A 24,441-nucleotide genomic window follows, 5' to 3' on the forward strand; every position below is an offset into this window, starting at 1 on the left:
TTATTTTTTATTTTTCTTTTAATATTTTATTTATTTATTCATGAGAGACACACGAAGAGAGAGAAGCAGAGACACAGGCAGAGGGAGAAGCAGGTTCCATGCCAGGAGCCCGATGTGAGACTCAATTCTGGGATTCCAGGATCATGCCCTGAGTGTAAGGCAAACGTTCAACCACTGAGCCACCCAGCCATCCCTAGGTACTATTATTATACCTATTTTCCAGAGGAATAAGTTGAGGTTAAAATGCTTTTCACGTGGGCCAAGATTTCTTTCTCTGTACTTCCCACCATTAGCTTTTAGAAAGAAATATTAATTCCTAAAACTGGTAGAGAAGGTGATTTCCAACCTCTGCAAATACAGTTCCAGATTTAGCAAACAAAAACATAGCATGCCCATTTCAATTTAAATTTCAGATATAAACTTTTTGGTATAAGTATGCCTCGTACAATATTTGGGACATATATTTAAAAATTATTCATTGTTAATTTAAAATGCAGCATTAAATAGGCATTCTGTATTTTATCTGGAAATGCTATTTATAAAGCTAGTTCAGGCTTCTAAAATTGGATCCCATATATCTTACCTAAGCAAGGCTTATCCAAATTCCTGCAGGTACAAAGCCATTTTCCATACTGAAATCTTAGCTTTGATTCCAGACACTCTATGGAGCACGCAGAGTGATTAATGTGTCCCCATTGGACCTCACCTGCAGTGCCCTGCAGGTCCCCACCTACCAAAACCTAGACCCCTTCTCTCGGCAGGAGGAGAGATCTTTGCTTCTGGGTCTGTCTTCCCACAGTGCCATGTATCTGCTGTATTGTCTGCAGTTTGGGTTCCTGACCCTCCCAGCCCCTCCTGCTGTCCTTGAAGACCTTTGTACTTCTCCAGCCTGACTGGTGGCCACACTTGCCCAAGCCTGTCCTAGAGTCCACATTGGAGCTGTGGGCTCTGTAAGATACCATCTCATCATTCCCTCAAAACTCTTAGGAAAAAACATATCTTTTCTATGCTGTACAGAAAGTCTACACACTGAAGAACTCAGGCACCAGGGTGAAGGGACCATGACAGATTCAACATGATCAAGAAATAGGAACATGGAATCCAGCAGGGACAAAAATAAGAAGGACTGAGAAGGTCCAACTTCAGCATAGGTGGAGGTTTGAAGTATAGACAATGCTGACAGATAAGAAGAGCAGTACCGCCCTCCAGTTGGTCCCTTTTTGGATATAAATGTCTTGAAAAACTCCGGATACATTCTTATTGTTGGCAGGACTAGTAGGTGATAGAGAACCATTGGATTTTCTTCTGCCCCACCAACATGATGACTTTCTCAGATTCCCCCTGAATCTTAACCATGTAAAATGATCATGCACTAAAATTCATTTAATTTTTAGAATGAGTTTTAGGTTAATTCAAAGGAAAGCGATACCTTATTTATCAATCCATAAAATGCAGTTACCTGACCTTACATGCTCCTACCTGTCAACACTGATCCCTTACCTGGTATTCACTTATCCAGTATGTAAAGTATGTCAGATATAATATGATATAATAATAAATCACAGTGTACAGGAGCTTGGACTAGAAAGGACAGAGAGGCAGACTCCAACATCAGCTCCATCACCTACCATGTGATTTTGCCTGGATGGAATCATCTCTGTGAGATCACTTTTTTTCCCTTATGTATGAAATGGTTTGATACCCACAGAAAAGGGTTGTGCTAAAAATTTTTTAAAGTACTGATTTCTAATTGACTGAGGGCTAGTGAGTTCTTCAGAGATACTGGTTCTCTTCCTTCCTCTATGTTGGCGATAACTTCTTCTTGCATTCAGGTTAATTAATTTTAATTTCTTATATGAAGGAAATAGTACACAAAGCCCTCTCTAGTGGACCATCTGTATTTGTATAGGAGAAAGACTAGACTTAAAGACAGAAATCTTGGGTTTGAGTCTTAAATTGACCAAATACTATCACGGGTGGAATAATTTATCTTAATGTTGTGCCAAAATGTGAGCATAGGAGACCCTTATCCTCACAAATACTTAATTGTCCTTAAAACTGCTGAAGAAAACTATTCATATGTCATTACAGTAACATTTGTGAAATCACTTTGGTCATATCCATCACATGAATTTCTGAGCATCTTAATTTTTCAAATAGATTATGTGCCACAACAACTTGTGATCATTAGCAAAAGAACCCAAGCACAGGCCAGTCAAGATCACCCTAGAACAGCCAAGTGATCAAGGTGGTTTTAAACTCTAAAAAATATAATAAATGATGGTTTTTAGGTCTTTGAGACTGGAATGGTTTGTTATGCCACAATAGCTTCGTGATATGCTGTTTTTAAAATCCTAGCCCATCTCCTACTGATCCTCAGATTTCCCTAATTCTCCTGGTCCAAAATCATTTCTCCTTCCTCTGAAGGTCTATGGAACACAGAATTCTTACCACAAATTCACAATTAATGCTTGGAGTACATACATATATTTTTATATCCCTAATCTGGTGGTAATTGCCTTGTTAAGAGAATCTAGTGCCGCTTTACACTCACCAGATCCTCATACAATGCAAAGAATATATATGTTTTGTAAGTGTTTCTTCCTTTGATTAGTATACTTTTTTTATTATTATTATTCAAACCCCATCTGATTTTTTTTTTTTAAAGAAAGATGGCATTATATGTGCTCCATGGCACTAGCTCTCAACAATTCTGATTTAATTAAATTAGGGTGAGGCCTGGGCAATGGTATCTCTTAAATTTCTCAGGAGATTATAATGTATATCCAGGATTAAGAATTGCTGCTTTCAGCTTGGCTCCGAATGGATTAAATCCTTAGGAGACTTTCTTTTAAAGGTGTTTACTCTGCCATGTTCATTTACTCCAGGTAGAAATCACTGACTGCCCTTATAATCTGCTCAGGTTTTTGGCTTATTGATATCCTCCGGCTCCAGCTATTTCTCCATCTACTCCTGTTCCTGAGCAGAGCTGCATGAACCCTTGGTTCTTTTTATACTTTAAATACAAACAAATCCTTTAAAACCAAATTGATTCGGCTGGGGGAAAAAAATAGCACCAAGTGGAATGTTGGTATTTTTATAACTTCTATGTGAACAATCCATATTAAATGATTAATATCATTATACTGCAATTTATATCTAGTGCCAGCTAATGAAATAAATTAGTTTCAACATCAATTCAACCTGCTTCTCTTTCTCAGATATTCTTGTTAGCTTCATCCTGAATGTTTTTCTATAACAGCTCCCCTGCCATACTGGCTACACCATTGCTGGACTGTTGGCATTGATTACTGAAAAGTCCACTGCAAGAAGGAGGAATATGCAGGGAGCTGGTTACCATGGTCACTTTATAGTCAAATTGGGAAAAAAAATATAGACAAGATATATATTCTTTTTTGAAAAGAATATTTTTCTTTTTAAAAAAATTGGAGATCCCTGAGTGACTCAGCAGTTTAGTGCCTGCCTTCGGCCCAGGGCATGATCCTGGGAACCTGGGATAAGTCCCACTTCGGGCTCCCTGCATGGAGCCTGCTTCTCCCTCTGCCTGTGTCTCTGCCTCTCTCTCTCTCTCTATGTCTCACAGGAATAAATAAATAAAATCTTAAAAAAATAAAATAAATAAAAAATATTTCATTTTTAAGTAATCTGTACACCCAACATGGGGCGTCGAACTCACAACCCCAAGATCAAGAGTCACATGCTCTGGCAACTGAGCCAGACAGGCACTCGAAATTATAAATTATTCTATTGTCTATTTATTTTCTAAAGGAAATGTGTATTTCTACCCCCACACATTTTGAAAGACCCTGATAGATAAGCAAGTTCTAAAACCATTTTCAAGGATGTAGCACAGAGGACTTGATTTATTATATTAAACAATAATGTTACATATGTTGTAATACATTGCTGTACTTACAGTGTTTTCTCATTCCCTATCTTGAACCTTCATGGAAGTCCTAGGAAATCAGAAATATAGATATTTGGTCACATTTTATCAATGAATAATTGATAATTAAGTCAGAGGGCTTCTGCAAGTGACCTCAGACTCCTTAGTGGCAGAATTGGGACCAGACTTTCTTTTTCCTGATTAGCCTTCAAAGCCAAGAATCAGAAACCAAGAATGACATGTTTGGAGAATCTGAGGATATGCAGGTTGTATAGGAGGGAGAGAAAATTTCACGTAGAAAGAAGCTGTATCATCCATACTCTCAAACACTGAAATGGTAAATGTGACTATAAATGTTCCACTGAATAGACTCTACTATCAGAAATGCCAACATGTAAGGAAGGTTCCCATTTACCTGACCATGTTATTAAATAAATAAGCCATTTCTCTCGTGAAGAAGTCATTTAAAACCAACTGCCCCAGATGCAGCACATCCTATTAAACCAGTATGTCTATAAATTTAGGCAATGAATCCCTCAGAATGTGGCATAGCATGGATCCATTTTACTGGTCACATGAAGAGTAGATTCAAAGACTCTGGGAGAGCAGAGTCAAAGGGGCATTGAAATAACATCCTTAGAGTAGATATTCATAGAAACAGGATGGAAAGATGGTGATGCACCAGCCAGTACCCCGAGACTTCAAGGAGAGATTGGGGCCAATGTCTTCTAATCTACTATTTTGTGGAGAATTGTATGTCAATGGAATGGAATAGTGTAAAGAATATCGACTTTGCAATCAGAGATGCAAAACCCCTTTCATCATTATATTAGTTGAGTGACATTGAAAAGTTGTTTTATATATCTGATACCCTGGGTTGTCATTTCAGAGAAAATGTATAATCAGGGGTGCCTACTCAGGCACCTGAGCAGTTGGTTAAGCATCCAACTCTTGATTTCATCTTAAGCCATGATCTCAGGGTCATGAGATCAAGCCCTGAGTCAGGCTCGGGCTAGACATGGAACCTGCTTGAGATTTTCTCTCTCCCTCTCCTTCTACCCTCAGCCTCTGGCTGCTGGCACATGCGTGCTTAATAAGTAAATAAATACGTACATATATACCTACATAAGAAAAATATATAACTGATGAAATAATTTAATATATTAAAAACTCCTCTAGAATATATGATACAAAATATCTAATATAATGAGTGCTCAAAAATAAGTGTTTGCCCTGTTTCCTTCCTCCTCATCTATTTCCTCTAATAACTATTACAATCCCCAAATCTTCTAAGTTTTAAGCATTTATCTTTGTGGAATGCTTAACAGTCCAGAACATGAAGTCATACATAAGTGGACAAATCTTGTCTACTTATAACTGGAACCTTGAGCAAGGAATTTAATCACACCTCATTTCAGGACTTTCTGAATTCCTCATTTATAAAATAGTACCTACTTCTTTGGGTTGCAGCAAAGAGTAAATGAGGAAGTATAGGAAAAGTCTTAATGCGTGGCTTATAGCAAGTACTCAGCACGCTCTCTAGTCGCCCATGTTATTATGTAGTATTATGTATGCCATTCACACCTATGGGATCCCTGGGTTTGACTAGGGCCCCTTACCTGTGGCAGAGCACCTTTGTCTCTGTCTGCTAGCATCTGTCATCTGTCAGTTCCACCCGAGATGTACACACCAGCCTCCTACTGACTGAAGCACCACCATACCTTCCCACTAAGCATCTTCGCTCCAGGCAAGCCCATCCTGATGATTTTAGGCTTCTTGGGTATCTCCAGGTGATGGTCACCTTCATAGCAGTTTGCAAGACGAAGTTACATACTTCACCTTTCACTGATCTCATATGTAAAATGAACTGGTTCATTTCAGGTCTCAAAGTATGACGATGGTCATGTTTCAAGTGGAAAGGATATGATTTGAAATGCAACGCCATTATTTTTCTCTTGCGCATATTCTTTTTTTTTTTAAAGATTTTATTTATTTATTCATGATAGTCACACAGAGAGAGGCAGAGAGGCAGAGACACAGGCAGAGGGAGAAGCAGGCTCCATGCACTGGGAGCCCGACGTGGGATTCTATCCCGGGTCTCCAGGATCGCACCCTGGGCCAAAGGCAGGCGCCAAACCGCTGGGCCACCCAGGGATCCCATCTTGCGCATATTCTTAACTGGAACCTCTGTCTACTTAAATATTGATGATATATAGAATCAGCATGTAAAGCCTGTTCAAAGTCATATATTAGATGTTTTATTCTAGAGATTATTAAAACAAAGACATATTTAGCTATCCAAATTTTTGAAGCTAAGCCAATTTTGAGGAGTCTGACAAAAATCACAGATAGCAGGTATCATTGCTAACATTAAAATAGTCAATCAAACCCTCAGTTATAATGTTGTTGTTTTAATTGTCTCTTCCCTGCATTTTGTTCTGGTTTCAAGCACCCTCCAGCACATGAAATATTTATTCATTTTTGATATTCATTCACAGTACCCTAAAATTTCAGAAAATTCCTGTCTCACATCAACTTTAAAAAATATTTGATTTTTTAACTCTTTCTTAGATCCTAGTAGAACTGGGATTTAGTGATTGAATTAGAAGTGATAACAGAGGATTTGTGGCCTGATTCAAATCTCTACTTCTTTCCTTGTTAGCTCTTTGACCTTGGATGCATCACTGAATCCCCTGAGCCACCTATCCCTCAAAATGTCGGCTCTGAAGTTTGGCTAACATAGCACATGGGAAGGCCCTCACATGAGGCCCTTAGAAAACCAAGAGAGAGAGAATCCAATAATATATTTTTGTTTGGGTTGGGGAGGGATTCTAGGTTCTCAGCTTTTCTCAGTATTCAGCAATAGCCCCCCAAAAATGATTATTTGTCACAAAATAATACTACATATGTTGATTAGTTTTCTTTCCATTCAGCTTGTATTACAGGTACTAAAGATATTCACACTGGTTTTTCATTAAAACCCAAAGTTCAGGATTGGTAGTCATATGTGATTTTGATAAAGTTAATTTTGGCATTTGACAGCTGTCATGATGCTTAAATCTTGAAAGCTCTAAAGATGGAATAATAAAAGCGAACTTCAGTGCTAAAGTGGAAACTACTGACCTACATCTAAGGCTTGAACATTTAGAATTTGTGAACACATAATGCTACCTAATATTTTAAATTTTGTTTCTCAATTACTTCTCATTCTTCTTTTCTATCGAGGAGGACCAATACGTGGTTTCTGGGAGCTATCTCTATCCACTTCACAGAGACAATACTGCCAAATGCTATTTTCTCTTCTCTGTTTCAAAGCTCTCAGACACACATTCTCACACCAAATTCTCAAAACAGTTGCTAGTTCATCAGCAGGAATTGAGACAGGGTGAGGAAAGTCAGACCCAGGAAGGCTAAGAGAATTTCATGAGATCAGAGAACGATTATGACAAGTTCGGGGCTAGAACTAGGGTCTTGATTTGGTCAAAAGCAGTTCCAGTCAACACATGTTGAGCCAGCATAATTATTAAATGATCCCCCTCATCTTCAGAGGGAATTGGACTGATTCCATGATCATCTTAGCTGGAAAACACATCTCCTGGGTCTCTGCCTCATGCTTGTTCCACTGTACCCAGCTGGGTTTCGATACATCCATTACTTCAAGAAATTAACATCGCATCTCAGCTACTGGAGAGCAGAGAGGAAATAATGCTGGAGGGATGGGGGGTTGAAAATGGATTCATTACCCCCTTGGCACTTACAAAATGTCTGTTTCCATTTCTTTTTTTTTTTTCTTTTTTTTTCTCTGTTTCCATTTCAAATTACTATCAAGAGTATTAATTTTTCAGACATCATGCTGAATGACGTCCCGAAGTTTATTTTTTTCTATCAGTATTTCTCCCAAAAGCTGCATTCTAGAAAAGTCTAAATCATTATTGTAATCATAAAAAGATTAAAAAAAATCAGCATTAATTTGTACTCTCTGGACAGTTTAAGGGTTCAACTGAATTCCATTAAATTTGATTTCATTATCAATAAATATCAAATGTTTTTATCAAGCATTCAAAGAGTTTCATTTCAGCTTTGTGTTTCCTTTAAAATTTGAATTTAAATTTAAACCATCTGTTCCTCATGAACACAACACATCATGCTTATCGGTCCAGGCTAAAGGTTGCAAGTTGCATATGCTATCGGTCCGGGTCTTATTAGCATCTGGCTCATGAATGTACATAGCAAATAGCTCACCGTGTGAAATGGAGCCAGGCAAACCATCCTTCAGCTCAGTTAGCAAAATGAAGAACAACTCAATACTAAAACCTTTTACACGCAGATAGCTCTTCATGTTTTCTGCATTTGTTTGAATCATCTAACATCTTTAAAATGCAAACAGGCCAGGTGCTACTGAAGTCTTCAGATATAGAAATCAGGCTCTGGTTCTCTGGTCAGCCTGATGAGCAGGTTCAGCCAAAGACCACATAAAGAGAGAATCCGCTGTCCTGCTAACAACACAGGTTCCTTCACTCTTGGCCTTCTTTTTCTTTATTCCTGCACATCAGTCATTCTTTCTGAAGCTTCTCTGTTTGTCCAGTGGGGTTCTCCAGCATTTCTTCTACTCATAGAAGAAATCTTCTACTTCATGCCACCCCACCTTCTCACTTCATGCCACCTGAAACCCTGTTCCACTTCTTCTGTGCAGGCTGTACAGGTAACTTCCAACTATGACTGGGGATCCCTGAAAGGATCTGGCCACCTAGAAATGAGGAACCTGTCTGTGGGCACACAACTTCCAGTCTTGTGGAGCACTTGGACAGAGGCCTGCCCTGAGCAGCTCTCTCTTGGTGCCAAGAATGTCAGAGTATCGGACAAGATGGAGCCTCTGACCTCACAAAACTTCCAGCCTCTTTGGCAAAGCAAGCCGTAAGAAAAGTAAATTTAAGTATGAGGCGATTCCACCATTCTTTGAATGCAAGAAAGCAGGGCATCCCATAGTCTACAGAGCTGGGAAGGTCTTCTTTGGAGAAATGACAAGTAAGCTGAGATGTGAATAAGAATGGAAGTTGGTCAAGAAAAGCCAGTCAGGGTTGTGATAACTCCTCAAGAAATTACTTGAATAATAAGATGAACTGACTCCTTCTCAGTCAAGTCTTTCAATATCAGCATTGCCTTATTGCAACACCTTGCTTTGTTGTCAACCAGCCTCACTGCAGAACTTCTGATGCCATAGATCCTGTTAAGTACCAGCTCATTCACTAAGGGATGAGCCACAGTTCCAGCATTTTTCCAGAATGTACTTCTGTCCAGAAAAATAAGGTATAAATAACTTAAAAGACATTTCACACATTCAAGTCAGCATGGATGGCTACCAGGGGCTGTTAGTTAGCCAGGACAGAATGTGAATGATCATAGCAAAAGAGTTCAGGGATGCAAGAAGCAGAGATCTCAGATAAGAAGCCTGCATGAGCAGAAAGGCCTGTGTGAGAGGGAAAGATTGATGTGCAAAGGACCCAGGATTGCAGGGTCAGTGACCTGGGATCCAATCCCCTATGTCACTCCCTCACTGAGCCACTAAGAGCAGTGCAGGCAAAGCGGTCCGTACTGAGGATGGCACTTGGTAGTGTGCTGTTAAGTGATAGATCTATTTATTATCAACAGTTGTTAGAAGGCCAGGCTAAGTTTAAGAGCCATTCAGACAGGGAAAAGCAACATGGATCAGGGCTCTTCTCTCCCCAGAAAAGTTAGAAGAGGCACGGTGGAAAACTCCAGTGACCCACACTCAAGCTAAAGCAGCAGCACAGGCAACTCAGACTCAGCAGCAGCAGTGAGGCTCTCCTGACCCCATATCCATGAATTCTGCAGGTCCAGCACCCAGGATTCTGTAGCTACCTCCATGCTCAGGGCTGGTGACTTACCCTCCACTTCTAGGCACCAGCTGGTCTGAGAAGACAAGGCAGTAATTAGAATAATTAGGACAAATCATCGCAATGAATTAATGAATCACCAACCCCCCCCCCGCCCCCCACTGAGCACCATGGTGGGTTTAACAAAGAGCGTAATTCCTAAAAATGCTACAGATTAATAAACATTCTGTGGCACTGTCCGGGTCCAGGGGACACGCCAGTAAGAGGAAAGCAACTTTCTCTGTTCCAGATTTGGCTGATCTGGTCAATTTGGACCCTTGTTAAACTGATTTTTTGAGGATAAGATCCTGGAGGTTAGAGGCCGTAGCAGCGGGAAACATTACGAATGCAATCATTTCAGCTGAACCTCAGGCAAATGTCCTCTTTCTCAAAAAAAAAAAACAAAAACAAAAACAAAAACAAAAAAACAAAAAAACAAACAAACAAAAACAGTGTTCATGCTCCTTCACTCTGATTCCTGAACCATGGGAAAGATTCTGATTTCTTTTCTTTTATTTTTTTTAAGATTCTGATTTCTTGGCTGACATTGTATTCTGATGTGTGGTCCCATTTCATTCATCAGGAAGCAGTGGGTATAAAGCACCAAGAATATACAACTCATAGCTCTGATAGAGGAACACTAGGTATATTCTATAAGGTTTTTTTTTCTATTTAATATAGTAATCATATTAAGAGATGTTATCTTCATATTACCAAAGAGAAAACTGAGAGTCGGGTTGATGGCATATACCTTGCCCAAGGTTACACAGAAAGGAAGCAATGGAGAGAATTCAAGACAAGGGGGCTCCTGAGCTAGTATTTTCCCCCACATGTGTCCATGTGTCCCTATGACTAGCTCCATCTTGTTAAGAATCAGCAGCCCACTGCATCTCTGCCTTGGGACATTTGCCTGAGAAGTAAAGCCTCATAAGTTAGGGATTGAGGTATGGAGTGAAACATTCAAGACTCTGCATTTGGAAGATTGAAGAAAACCTCCAACTATATCTGAGTGTACCTTAAATTCTGCTCCTCCTAACTTCCGAATTCCAAAAAAGTCAAGACACTCCAAGCTATGGATGTTCAATCCAGAAAATTAACTCTGAGGAAACAAACCAGAAATCTCTCTCTCTCATTCTCTCTCTCTCTCTCTTTTTTTTTTTTTTTTCCGGTTGTATAGGCTTTCAGCAATGACATCCTGGACTGACATCTTTGGATATCAATCATGGCAGAAGGCCAGCATGGAAGATAGAGCCTTCAGAAGGCTTCAAGTCAGTGGGGTCATTGCCGTGCACCTTCCAGTGTTAGCAAGTAACAAACATTTTCAAGGTGGTGATAAAATTGGAATTGAAGAGGGCTGACACAGATAACACATCCTTCATGAGGACAAGCTCATGTTCTGTGATCTAGCCAACACCAGTGTGTGAAAGACAAGCTTTAAAAAAAAAAAAAAATCGCTTCCAGTTCCTAATGACTTTGGAAGAATGGCATAATCACCCATCACAGTTTCCAGTGATTTCCTCCATCAAAAACTTAAGATAATGCTAGCTTTATCTAAGTTTTTGATGTAGGAAAAGATGTTAGGATTTGAAGCCAACGAGAAAGAATTCTTGAGATGTCTTTGGTGCAAAAAGGTCGTTTTATTAAAGCACGGGGACAGAACCTGTGGACAGAAAGAGCTGCACTGGGATCAAGAGGAGTGGCCCATTATATACTCTTAAATTGGGAGGGGATTAGGGATAGGGTAAGGCTCTAAGGAATTCTGGAAGCAAGGTTTCCAGGACCTTGAGGGGACTAGCTATTGTTGGGAAAAGGTCATTTATTACTGTCTAATAAAACCTTTCATGAGACCCTTCAGATGTATATCTGTGGGCCATATGCTTGGGGGATGAATGCCAATAGGCATCTTATGGGGGTGGAGAGATAAAGGAAGTTTCTAAAGAAATTTTTGTATGTTAAAGTAGGCTTACAGGATCCTGGGGTTGGGCTAAGGTTACCTGTTGCCCTTAGCAAACTATTAACATCAAGACAGCTGAGTCCCTAGAGGAATGTCGCTCTGCCTGTTTCAAGGTAGTAAGGAAATTTAATAATTTGTCTTTTACCTTTGTTTCTCACATTAGTTTTCTCATTTAAATCCCATCACAAAGCTGTAAAGCAGGCAATATTTATTCCCATGATGAAGGAAAAGAAGAAAGAAAAATAGAGTCTTGCAGAAATCAAGCAATGCTAACAAGGCCACAGTCACAAGCTGTTAGAATGGAGATTCACGAGTGGCTTTAATGATAGAATGAAATCTGTCTATAGTATGAAAATGGGTGTACGTGTATATATAAAAATATATACTTTGGAGAATGCAGTGCTTTTAGTACTTTTCAAATCATGCCACCTCCCTATGTCTAGATTTATGATGTGACCTCCCAGCTACCATCCCGAAAGGTGACTTTTAAAACTATAATTGATAAGTGAAAATTTAAAACCGCAAAGAGGCCTAGAGATCTTATTAGTTAAATTATTCTTCATTTTATACAGAAGCACTCAAACCCCCAGGGTGCTGCTGAATTACACAAGACCCACAGCAAGCTAGTGGCTGAGCCAAGACTTTCATGGAATGGGCTGTAGTCCAAGCTCAGTGTTTATCCTGTTTTTAATACACTGCCCCATAGATGGCAAAGCATTAACTCACCTACACACACACACACACACACACACACACACACACCAGTGAAGGGAAGCTATTTTTCACCCCAGATTACATTTCCTTTTATTGAATCTCCACTGATTCTTCTGGAACGCCCAGGTATTCACAATATTAGCATCCTCACTGAGGGGAAAAAGAAAAGATGATTAAGAACAGAAAGGGGAAAGAAATCCAGGGTAACTCCCACTCCTATCTGCTGCTTTGAATACCGACAGCATCCCTGCCAGGGCAGCATCCCTTCCAGCTCCCTGCCTACGCCCCTGCGCTCCTCCTGAAGAAAACCATTCTCTGCCTGCCTATTGCGGTGCATCCCCTGAGATCCGTGCAGGGGCCCCAGTCGTGGTCTGGGGGTGGGGGACGACCTCACCGAAAGGAGGCCTCCCCCTCCCCGCTCCTTGTCTTGTCTGCCAGCTCCGGCACTTGGGGGGATCACAGAAATTAGAAGTATCAGCCGTGGGCCCCAGGCCTGTTCCCCTCTGACCCTTGCTTTGCTCTGCCTTAGGCATTTGCTTGTGCTTATGCTCTGGCCAAGGCACAAGCTGGTGCGCTGGGCGCTGGGCCGCACCCGAACTGTAGCCCCGGCCTAGCAGAATGCTGAGCCCTAGGCAAGAAAGTCCTGATACAGCTGCTGGTTAACTTTGCTGGGATTGGGGACTCAGCCCTCCCCAGGCAGGACACACTAGATTGCCTCACAGCTGCTTTGGGTCCCTCTCAGTGCTGCACGGTCTCCTACCCCAGGACCAAGGGCCCACCGTGCAGCACATATGAAGGGACCTCAACCTGAGGCTTCCTTCGCCCCGGGAGCACAGGCATCCTTGACGAAGTTACTTCTCTGCTTTGGACCTCATTTTCTTTCCACGTGAAATGCATATCTGGTCCAGGGAAATAATTTTAGATATGAGACCCATCCCCCAAGAAAAATTTCTAAGAAAGCCCTGCGCTCGGAACTAATGCAAAGTATTCTGGAAAACAGGCTTGGTGGAAGACACAAAAAATTGCAAGAGCTCTGAAAAGCCGTTAGAATCATGTCAGAAGTGAGGAACTGGTTCAGAGACTGAGATATTCTCTCTTCCCTCATTTTATGTTATACTTAACCTAACATTTGGAAAACAATTTCATATATAAATCTTGACTATGGAAACTTCTAATCAAAAAGTAAGGCATTCTCTGACCACCAATGTAACATTTGCAACCATATTCCCATATCCACTTAACTCTGACACATTTTTATAGTATTTATTATTATCTGACATTATATTGTGAATTTATTTGCTTATGTGTTTATTGTATGTTGCCCTCATCAGCCATACTCTCCATGGAGATCAGGATGCTGTTTGTTTGGTTCAGTTGCTGTTTCTTGAACTTTAAATAATGCCTGTCACGTAAAAAAAAAAAAAAAATGTATTGAATATATGTCTAGATTTCATGGAATTTGATTGGAATTCTCCTTTGCCCCATAGCTTGTTTATACGTATAGCCAACTTAAAGTCTGAGCAGTGAGATGAGGATGTCCTTGCCTCTCTAAAAAGTTCATTTTCTTTGAGGGAAAAATATGAGACTTTTAATTTCCAAAGAGTACCAATTCTATACATTTTATTGCCCTAAAAAATAATCATCCTCTTCATAAAAAGGTTAAAAACACAAGAGTGATCTCAGTGTACAATCTGGTAGAAGAGTTGACAAAGGCAAAGCAGCAGCAACTCCCTGGCAGGCTGCCCAGTGGCCAAGGGTGGGCATGACCAGGGAGCATGAAGCATCCAAGGCTAAACTGAACCCAGGGAAAATGGAGCTTTGTAATCAGCAACAAAAAGCAGGCAGCCGCAGGCTTAAGCCTCCTAAGAGCTTTGATTGCATCCAAGTAGAGTCTAACAATTTGGAAAAGTGTGAATTGCCAGATTATTAACACAATTGTTCAAAAAAGAGCTGGGTGCTCTTCGAAGATGTCTACCCCCTCCCAGGGGTGATGCTGGGCTTTCCTTGTGGAGGGGCATTGTGCCCTAGAAGGAGGCTAGGCTTGCTTGAAAGCTGTTAAATATCAGCTCAGTTCTACTACTCATTTGTTCTGGATACTTCTGCAAATTACCTAACCTCATCTGTAAAACAGAACTAGGCATAGCTCGCTGGTAGGGGTTTGGATAATTGGAAATAATCTTAACAAGGCATCCAGAGCGTTATTATTTTCCATCAACTATTACTATTACTATAGTTGATGTCAAATTAGGAGGTATGATTTATATATTAATTTCAAACAACATAAACAGGCATTCCATGTGATCATAATACAACATAAACCAAGGATGAAATGCAAACCTTGTAAAAACTGAATATATATGTCATTGCCCACAATATACAATGTAGGGGAGAAAATATTCTCTCTCTATGCCTTTCCTTCCTTTTCTCTTACCTTTTGCTTCACTTTTCATATTGACAGGAAAAGTCTTTCCCTATTATTTTCATTATTTGATTGACAAATACTTATAGCCGCCTCAATATATGATCAATGATATTAACGCATCCCAAATTTGTATTAAGTGTATTTCAATTATTGAAAATATCTCCAAGTGAAGTTTCCACTTAAAATTTCAAGATGGCAGCTCAGTCATAAAGTACCCCACAATCCTTTGATCATATTTTTGCTTTCTCTATAGAAGGCAATATGCTTAATGGCTAGAATCATGGGCTGTGGAATTGTTACTTCTAAGCTATGTGAATTTGGACAAGCTAATAATCTTTAAAAATTTGGTCTAACTATAAAGTGGTTCCAATAGCCCCTACCTCTTAGAAATGCTATAAAAGTAAAATCAAATAACATATAAACCATTAATATAAAGCTTGACATATCATAAGCCTTCAACAAATGTTCACTGCTGTTATTGTTTTCAGTATTATTTTATTATTCTTTCTTCTTTTTCTGTTATTAAATACTACAAAGTAGGTGTGCCTGAGTGGCACAGTTGCAGTTGATTACACATCAGACTCTTGGTTTCAGCTCAGGTTATAATCTCGGGTTGTGGACTTGAGCCCTGTGGCAGGCTCAGCATAGAGTCTGCTTGAGATACCCCCTCCTTTTCCCTCTCCTTCTGCCCCTCCCTCTTGTGCTCTGTCTCTAAAATAAATAGATCTTTTTTTTTAGAATGCTATAAAGTAGGTGCTGAATAAATGATCTTATCTTTTTTTAAAAAACCGGCAGAAAACAAAAATTTTTACTTTTTGACTTAAGGTAAATAATGTGGGCCTTTAGTGCACAACATTTGGGAAAATATTGTTAGTTCTAAACACCATTACATTTCTCAAAGATGATCTTCAAAGAAGTAAAGCACAATAGTGTCTACATAATAATAAATGTCTGGGTGTAAAGGATAATGTTAATGATAAATATGGATTTTCCCGAACACATTAGCTCATTTTCCTGAAGATAATTATGTACTTTCCTAATGTATAAAGGCTTAGCTTGTGGAGGCTGAGAAAATTAAGGCCGTTCCACTTTGAGTTCAGCATTAGCACAGGTATAGCCATCCCAGGCCCCAGTGAATAAGAGCTGAAATTTACATTTCTTCAGTTACAGGAAAAAAACAGCTTACAGCTCAACGTCCTAGAAAGCCCCATATTAGAATGAGAACAGAGCTCAATGCCAGGGGCAGAAAGTCCCATATTAGAACAAGAACAGAGCTCAATGCCCTTGAAAGCCCCATATCAGAATGTAAACAGAACTTGAAAAATTCCTCCAGCCCTTCTGGAGGTCCCCTAGACCAGCCCATAAAACTAAGCTGGAACCCACCTCGGGGTCCAAGTCCCTGCTCGGCTGTGTCGGGTCTACTTGGACCCAAGCTCGAGCTTGTAAATCAACCCTCGTGTGTTTGCATCGGTGATGGCTCCTCGGTGGTTTCTCGGATTCGCAATCTTGGGCACAAGAAGCTATTGTAATATTTTAGACCCCATCACAGTGCAATCATGATCCTCAAGAGGTATCTACTCAAAATACAAATTTCCTCCTAAAAAGCCAAAACTATTGATGTAGTTTTTGAATATAATAAGTCAGGTTTGGTGGATTGAGGTCCAGAGCCATCAACCAAAAAATAATTCTTGAGATGTCTTTGGTGCAAAATGGTGGTTTTATTAAACCATTGGGACAGGATCCATGGGCAGAAAGAGCTGCTGCTCTTGGCTTGTGAGGGGTGATTGATTATATACTTGGGAGTTGGGGGAGATAAGGAGAAGGGAAGTTTTCAAAAGAACTTTCAGTTGCTAAAGAGGACCTATAAGATATTGGAGGCCTTGCCATAATCAAGCTAAGGTTATTTTTCACTCTAGCAATGCATTAAGATTGTTGGGAGCTTCTTGGATGAATGTCACACGCATCCCACCCAGGAGTGTGTGTGTGTGGTGGGGGAGTGGTTTGTGGGATATCAGCTTGTGCTTTGTCCTCAACTTGCCTTCTGCTCCCTCATCACTATGAATGACTTTTATGAATCAAAACATTCATAATTAGTTGAAGATCCAAAGATGTGACACAAAGTTTGGGTTGAGAGTAGATAACCCTCCAGTACCAAGATGTCTCTTGATTGTTCTAGGATCACAAAGGCTGGAGTAAGAAGTGCTCTTACCCAGGAGATATAGAGCACAGGGGTTACAAACATGTACTATGGCAGCCAATAGACTGGGCTTTGGGCCCAGTTTAGCCATCTGTGAATTCAGTCTGCATCAGTTACTGAACATCATTAAGCTTCAGTCACCTCAAACATAAAGTGTCGTTAACAGTGCTAACTTCGCAGGGGTATTAGGGACATTCAATGGAAAAAAAAATGGGTATAAAATGCTTGGCACAATAGCAGGGCTAAGACTAGAAACTTGTGTCTTTCCTGTAAAATGACACCTGTTCAAAAATGATAAGAGAAACGTCAGAAATAGCTTGGTACAGTATTTCCCAGAAAAAAAATGCCACCTTTACTGAAAGTTGAAAGATATGTAACAAAAGCTGAATAAAAGATAAATGTCAAATGTTAATACTGAGTATCACAGACATCTAGCACAAATATGAAAAACAGTCCATTTCTCTTTCAAGGTCATGATCCTTTTGGTGGATTTAGTTGTTTTGTTACTGGTGATGAGGTCTTATTTGTTTATTTGCTTTTGTTGTTGTTCTATTCTGTTCTATGAAAGGTTTCTATATCTGAAACAACAAGACTTAAGATTCACTGATTTTGCCTTTGCTTCTTAGGCTCTACTGAAGAACACTTGAAACAAATTATTGTCACAGTACCAGAAAATATGACCAGAGTTGCAAAAACAAATATCCAGATGCATTGGCAGTGGTGCCTCCATGAAGGAGTGTGAAGCCACACATTCCCTGCAAGTCTGCTCTCTGGCTTTTCTCCTCTGTCCTTCTTAGTGTCATCTTACCAGGACTCCAGTATCCAGAGCATCAGCCACAATCTCTGATGCTGAGTTAAAACTCATTCTATTCTGGAGCTTTCCTGGGAAGCCCAAAACCATCTCACACGCAGTTCTTTCTGTCTATGGGTCCTTTCCCCATGCTTTCATAAAACTAAGTTGGGGACAAATAGGGCTTGGCAGCTTTAGGTAGGGGGCCACAGAAGCAGACTCATAAAAATCCCAAAAATGCTGAGGTTTAAGGAAACCAGAGAAAAGGGAACAAGCCAGACCACCCTGCCCTAAGGTAACCAACAAAATCATCAGACTAAAATGGAAGTGAGCCATTAAAGATGTTATCACAAGTTCCTACTCAAAGGTGATAACATATGATGGATATGTTAAAAGAATTTAACATATTTGGTGCAAAATGGATCAGGTTCCCTGATTAGGCTCTCAATAAAAACCAAACCTACAAGCCCTCCATAGCAACCCTGTCAGGACCCCTGTCCCTTCTGAGAGCTTCTCTGTATCTCTGCTTAATAAGCTTCGTATCGCTTTTGCTCACTCTCTGTGGTCTTTGAGATTCATTCTTTGACCCCATGAGACAAGAACCAAGCTCTCCCATATTATAACCACCATTGTGCACCAAAGACGTCTCGAGAGTTCTTTCTTGGTCATCTCACCCCACCAAACCTCACCTATATTCCAAAACCACATCACTCTGGACCTTTTCTATGCACCCCCCAAATACCCCCATGAAGGATTTAACATTTCATTTTGTTGACTCTCAGGAAAAGCCTCGAGAATATCTTCTTCATACCACTTACCTCAACGCAAATGCCTCCCAGGTCAGGGAAAGTGCTTCCCTTCTACACACAACTAACAACAAGCAATCCCTCATGCTGGAGGCAAGGGCCACACCCCACCCTGGCACTCCCTTCAGGCCCAAATAAAGCACACAAAATATTCAATAGTTTTGTTTTTGTTTTTCTCAGCATCAGGGATTTTTTTTTCACTGAAGAGTATCCCTTGGGGGGTTTTTCACTGCAAAGGATCTCCTGTAGGTTGTGGATAGAACAAATCTGGGTAGGCGGGAACGCACCACCAACTCCCCCCCACCCCACCCCTGCCACCCCGAAGTGCTCCAGAGCAAAACTGAGCCTACACTTTCTTCTGTCATCTTCTAAAACTATGTTCCAGAGCTTCCCTGGTTCATTTTTTGACAGAAAAGAAACATTTCCCAAAAAGAAGCAACACTTTGTAGACACTGCTCTCTAAATCCACATTTAGGGGGAAAAAGCAAAATACACACAATAAATTTACCTGACTCAGCAGGGGCACCATCTTGCTAATGAACCCAATTTGCATGACTAATGAAAATACTTAACCTCTCCTTCCAAGCAGTTTTCTCACACATTTGCATAAGTAAAAAGATTGTAATGCAGCCCTTTTTGGGACCAAGGGAAGAAGTATTCCAAAAACATCTCCTGTGGCCCTCAGGCAACTGCCAAACTACAGAGCTTCAACAAACATCAGAGAGAGTCTTATTGAATACTCATCCATTTTATTTTATCTCAAAACCAATAGTCAGAAAAAATCTTGCTGTCCCATAACCCTTCCTGGTACTAGATAAAGTGGGAACTCATTCAGCGATGCTATCAAACACTTACTGAGAATTATAATGTCCTGTTTTCTAATCCAGAGAGAGAGAGAAAAATATATACCTGGCATAATTTTGGCCTTGAGGGGTTCCCCGTCTACAAGAACCAATAAAAGAGAAACACAAATAGCAGTAATTCACAGTAGAAAACAATTGTCACAGCAGAGATTAAAAAGCAATGATTGTTCAAAGGAAAAAAGAAATTACTTTGTTTGGAAAATCAAAAAAGTCTTCAAGACTAAAGGCATTTGAATTGGGGTTTGAAGTATTGAATAGGTTCACAGACATCTTGATAGAAAAGTGGATGAATGTTCAAGGTAGAAAAATCCAACATGATCAAAATTATGAAGCCTAGAAAATATATAAAATGAACAGGATATACTAAATTGGCTTGTCAGTTACTGGATAAAAATTTTTAAAAATGGGCACCTGATTGGCTCAGGGGTTGAACATCTTCTTTCGGCTCAGGTCATGATCCCAGGGTCCTGGAATCGAGTCCCACATTGGGCTCCCTGCATGGAGCCTGCTTCTCTCTCTGCCTGTGTCTCTGCCTCTCTGTGTCTCTCATGAATGAATGAATAAAATCTTTTTTAAAATGTTTTTTTTTTAATAACAGAAGTAAAAAAAATAATAATAATGTCTTATGTAAGTACTCAAATACCATTCAATAGCTTTATATAAAAATAATTTCATTTTATCTTCACCAATTCCTACTAAAGAAAGGCAAATCTTAATATCCCTACTTTTCTGAGAGGCACTGATAGCAGAGAAATCAGGTAACTTGTCCCGGAATCTCAAGTTAGAGGCTTATCCTGACAATTCACTGACCTCACTCATATAGACTATTTAGTAGAATACCTGATAATTAATAAGCAAAAGATTGTAGCAAATACTGATTTTGTTGGTGTAACTGAGCCAACGAGAATTCATGCTCCTGATGCTCAGCAAGCCAACAAAAACGGACAGCAAGCTTTTGCAGGGAAGGAAGATAAGCTACTTATGGTGTGACACTACCCAGGAAAGCCGGGAGCCAACGCTTAAAAGGTCCCAAACTCCTGGATGGCTTGTAAGTGAGGGTTTTTACTGGCAAATTTGGGGCAAGATTCTCCTGAGAAGGTGGACACCCTTGCCTGGTCATACTAGCATGTATTCTGAGGCTGCTTGGTAAAGTTTCCCAGAGGTCTTTTCCATCTCAAGAGACTTGGTATCTAAAAAATATGTTTAGTCTTTTCAGGTTTCTTTCTTTCTTTCTTTCTTTCTTTCTTTCTTTCTTTCTTTCTTTCTTTCTTTCTTTCAGATTTTATTTGAGAGAGAAAGAACACAAGCAGGAGGATCAGCAGGCAGAAGGGGAAGGACAAGACTCCCCTCCAAGCCAGAAGCCCAATGTGGGGCTCCATCCCAGGACCCTGGGATCATGACGTGAGCCAGGCAGAAGCTTAACCATCTGAGCCACCCAGGTGCCCTAGTCTTTTACAGATTTCATTAGGTCTCTAGGGTAGTACTGATGAGATTCCTTTGATGATAAGCAAATGATTCTACCTCTTAAGCCTAGGCCTACATGTCCCTTGGCAGGTTCAGCCATGCCTGGGGACGATATTACTTCTAAAGTTTGCTCTTTTTCAACTGAGTGACAAGACAGATGCTTGAGTGCTGGCTTCATTAGTAGTAGCCAACTTCAAAAATCAGAAATTCAGAATCTTTCTGAAGGCTAAGCTCTTCCCATAAATGTACCCCATTTCTAATTAAATAAATATATATTTGAATCAAATGTTAAATTCTATGAATTAATTGAAATAATTGGAATAATTGAAATACTTCATCAATGTATAGCTTCTAAATGACATTGGTCCTGAGGGATTCAATACTTGAAATGAGTATTGAGAGTGTCCCTCTCTTTGATGAAGACTCCAGCTCCGCCCAGATGGAGACACAGGCAGGGAAATCATACAAGAATGAAGTCAAAACCCAGCAACCCAAAAGGATGTCTTCCTGTAAGGTCTGCGGATGGGTTGCAGTGGACATGGATTCTGCTGCCACCAGTTCCGGTTCCGCCCATATGCCACGTGTGATAAATAACTCCTTGCAACCCACTCAGTCAGTTTTACCTGCTGTTTTCAGAGGAATAGCTGGATCACTTCCCTTTTAGCTTTGCTATTCTCAAATCCTGTCACACACTATTGGCTTTGAGTCTGTGATTAGGGAATATGTTTAATGTTAGATGTATGGCAAATAGTGCTTGCAATCAATCACCATTTGGGGAATGATGTTTACCCATTTCTGTTTTGTAGTTGGGGATATATATATATATATGGTGTGTGTGTGTGTGTGTGTGTGTGTGTGTGTGTGTGTGTGTATATAGACACTGATCAAATAAAGAGTAGGATTCTAGTCCTAAGTGAGTTCTTCCAGGCTTGAATTCTCAACGACCTGCAAAAGTATGCAAATTGCTCCTCAGTTTTCCCTGAACAAGGATTAAATTAGTAGGTATTGTAAATAACATCTCACAGAGCAAAACCAGGCTGAACAAATAGCTACATTTGGAAATAGAGACAAGAGATGATGAAATGAAATGCAGCATGAAAAAATGCTCAGAAATACAGCTGAGAAGGACATAAAACAGCGCATCAGCAATGTTTATAATGCATTAAGGGAAATGAAAGGAAATCATGAGACCATTTGTGTATATTGGCCTGAAGAATGGAGATGGGCGAGTTCCTCTAGACAGGCTCCTACATTTAGTATCATGCAGTGCAAAAAGCACAGGACCAGGATTAAAGAGACAGGGATGCTGGTTTCCAACCTGTCCCAGACTATTCATTAGTGATAGTAGTTCTCTCCTGGCTCAGTTTCTTCATCCAGAGAATGGAAAACCACACCCATCTCCAGGTTTTTATGGGAATGTTACCCACATAAGGAGAACATTTGTCATTTGTAAACTGTGTTGCCAATTTCAATCATTACCTTATTAAATACAGAAAGATACTTGAAGCAATGTTATTATTGTACAACATAATAATCATGTTTCATATAAAGATTAAAACTCAATGAGGTCATGGTCACAAAGTAAATATAACAAGCACAGTTTAATGATTCTGGTGAATGCCAGGCTTCATGTTTCTTTGTGCTGTATTTAAACTTCACAACGATTCTACAAGATTGATGAACTTATTTCTATTTGTAAATGAAACTCAGCTTGAAGGAGTGGAGTAATCTTCCCCAAATCAAACAGCTCTTAGAAGTAAAGATGTGAGTTAAAACCAGGTACTCCTATTCCAGGGCTTATAAAAAGGATGAACCAGTATATCTAATCCAGTAATATCATGGTAATTAAGTGTCTTACTACCTGTAAGAAACTATACCAGTCTAAAAGGGCTGCGTGTACAGGGAATAGGGAAAGACACAGGTCAGAGAAGGTTTTGAGGTGCACATCTATAATGTTACACGAAGGAAATCTCACTAGTGTAAATCCCAGACCCTAAACTTGGGAACACCACACAGCCTTACAGAACAACTTGAAGACAAAAGCCTGACAGCAAGTTAAAACCAAAGTCCTCAGAACACTAGAGATCAAAATAGGAGAAACCAAGTTTGGTCGTCACAGACAAAGACCACACGCAAGCCATTAATTTCAAGGGAAAATATCCTGTCAGAAATCACTATGATGAAGGGTGCCCAAGTGGCTCAGTTGGTGAAGCATGTGCCTTCAGCTCAGGTCACGATCCTGGGGTCCTGGGATAGAGCCCTGCATGGGCTCTGCTCTCTGTTCAGTTGGGAGCCTGCTTCTCCCTCTTCCTCTTCCTCTGCCCTTCCCCCTGCTCATACTCACTGTCTCACAGTCTCTCTCAAATAAATAAATAAAACCTCTAAAAAAAATCACTATGATGAAATAATTACCATAAAAATGCTAAATTATCTAGTGGGGAGTGTGGACACCAATATATGAAGAAATGGAAAATTTCAGCAGAGAGATGGAAACAATAAAAATAGAACAGATGAAAGTATTAGAAGTGAAAAATATAATAAATGAATTAATGTATTGAGCTTAACAGCCAGCTATACAGAGCAGAGGAAAATATCAACGAACTTGAAAACACATCTATGGAAACTATCAAAATTGAAACACGAAGATAAGAGTGAAATATATACAACATCAGAGATCTGAGATATAATATCAAATACCTAACACATGTGCAATTAGAGTTTCAGAGGGAGAGGAAGGAGAGAGCGAGACCAAGAAACATTTGAATGGATAAAACCAAGAACATTCTGACCCAGACAGGAGCAAAATAGTGGACCAGGCAGCTCTAACCTCTCATCTCCCATGGCAACATTGAAGAACATGCAGAAATTACTAGAACTCTGGAAAACAGTCAAAAGTTTATAGGAGACAAACTAACATCAAAGCAGAAAAAAGGCACTTCAAAGTGATAGGCATGTCTTGTGACAATTTGATTTGCCCTTAGCCTCACTACTGCCCCACCCCTGGTGCAGCACTGGCCTTGGTCTTAAAGCAGTGGTAGCTTGAATTCACCCTGTGGCCCTTTTTCTGTGGTTCTAGATAGAGAAAGATAATTTGCAAATATTATGTAACTTCTAAGCTTCCTGGGACTACTTGAAAGATGATGTAAGGGAACATCTCTGAAACATCTCTGTTTCACCTAAGTCAGACTCAGACTAGACAAGCAGTGAGTATTGGAACACACACACACACACACACACACACACACACACACAAACCCAAACCAAACCAAATTAAAAAACCCCAGCAAACCAAACTAGCAACTCTTAGATTTCTATGGCTAAAGATTATGATCAGGCTATACAATAGGCTGCATGAGATCCAAAGCAAAAGCCAGGTAGACTTTCTTTGGTATATTAAGGCATTCAGAAGTAGCCATTTGTGGTGGGGAAT

This window comes from Vulpes vulpes, chromosome 5 (assembly GCF_048418805.1).
Source record: "Vulpes vulpes isolate BD-2025 chromosome 5, VulVul3, whole genome shotgun sequence".
Lineage (NCBI taxonomy): Eukaryota > Metazoa > Chordata > Mammalia > Carnivora > Canidae > Vulpes > Vulpes vulpes.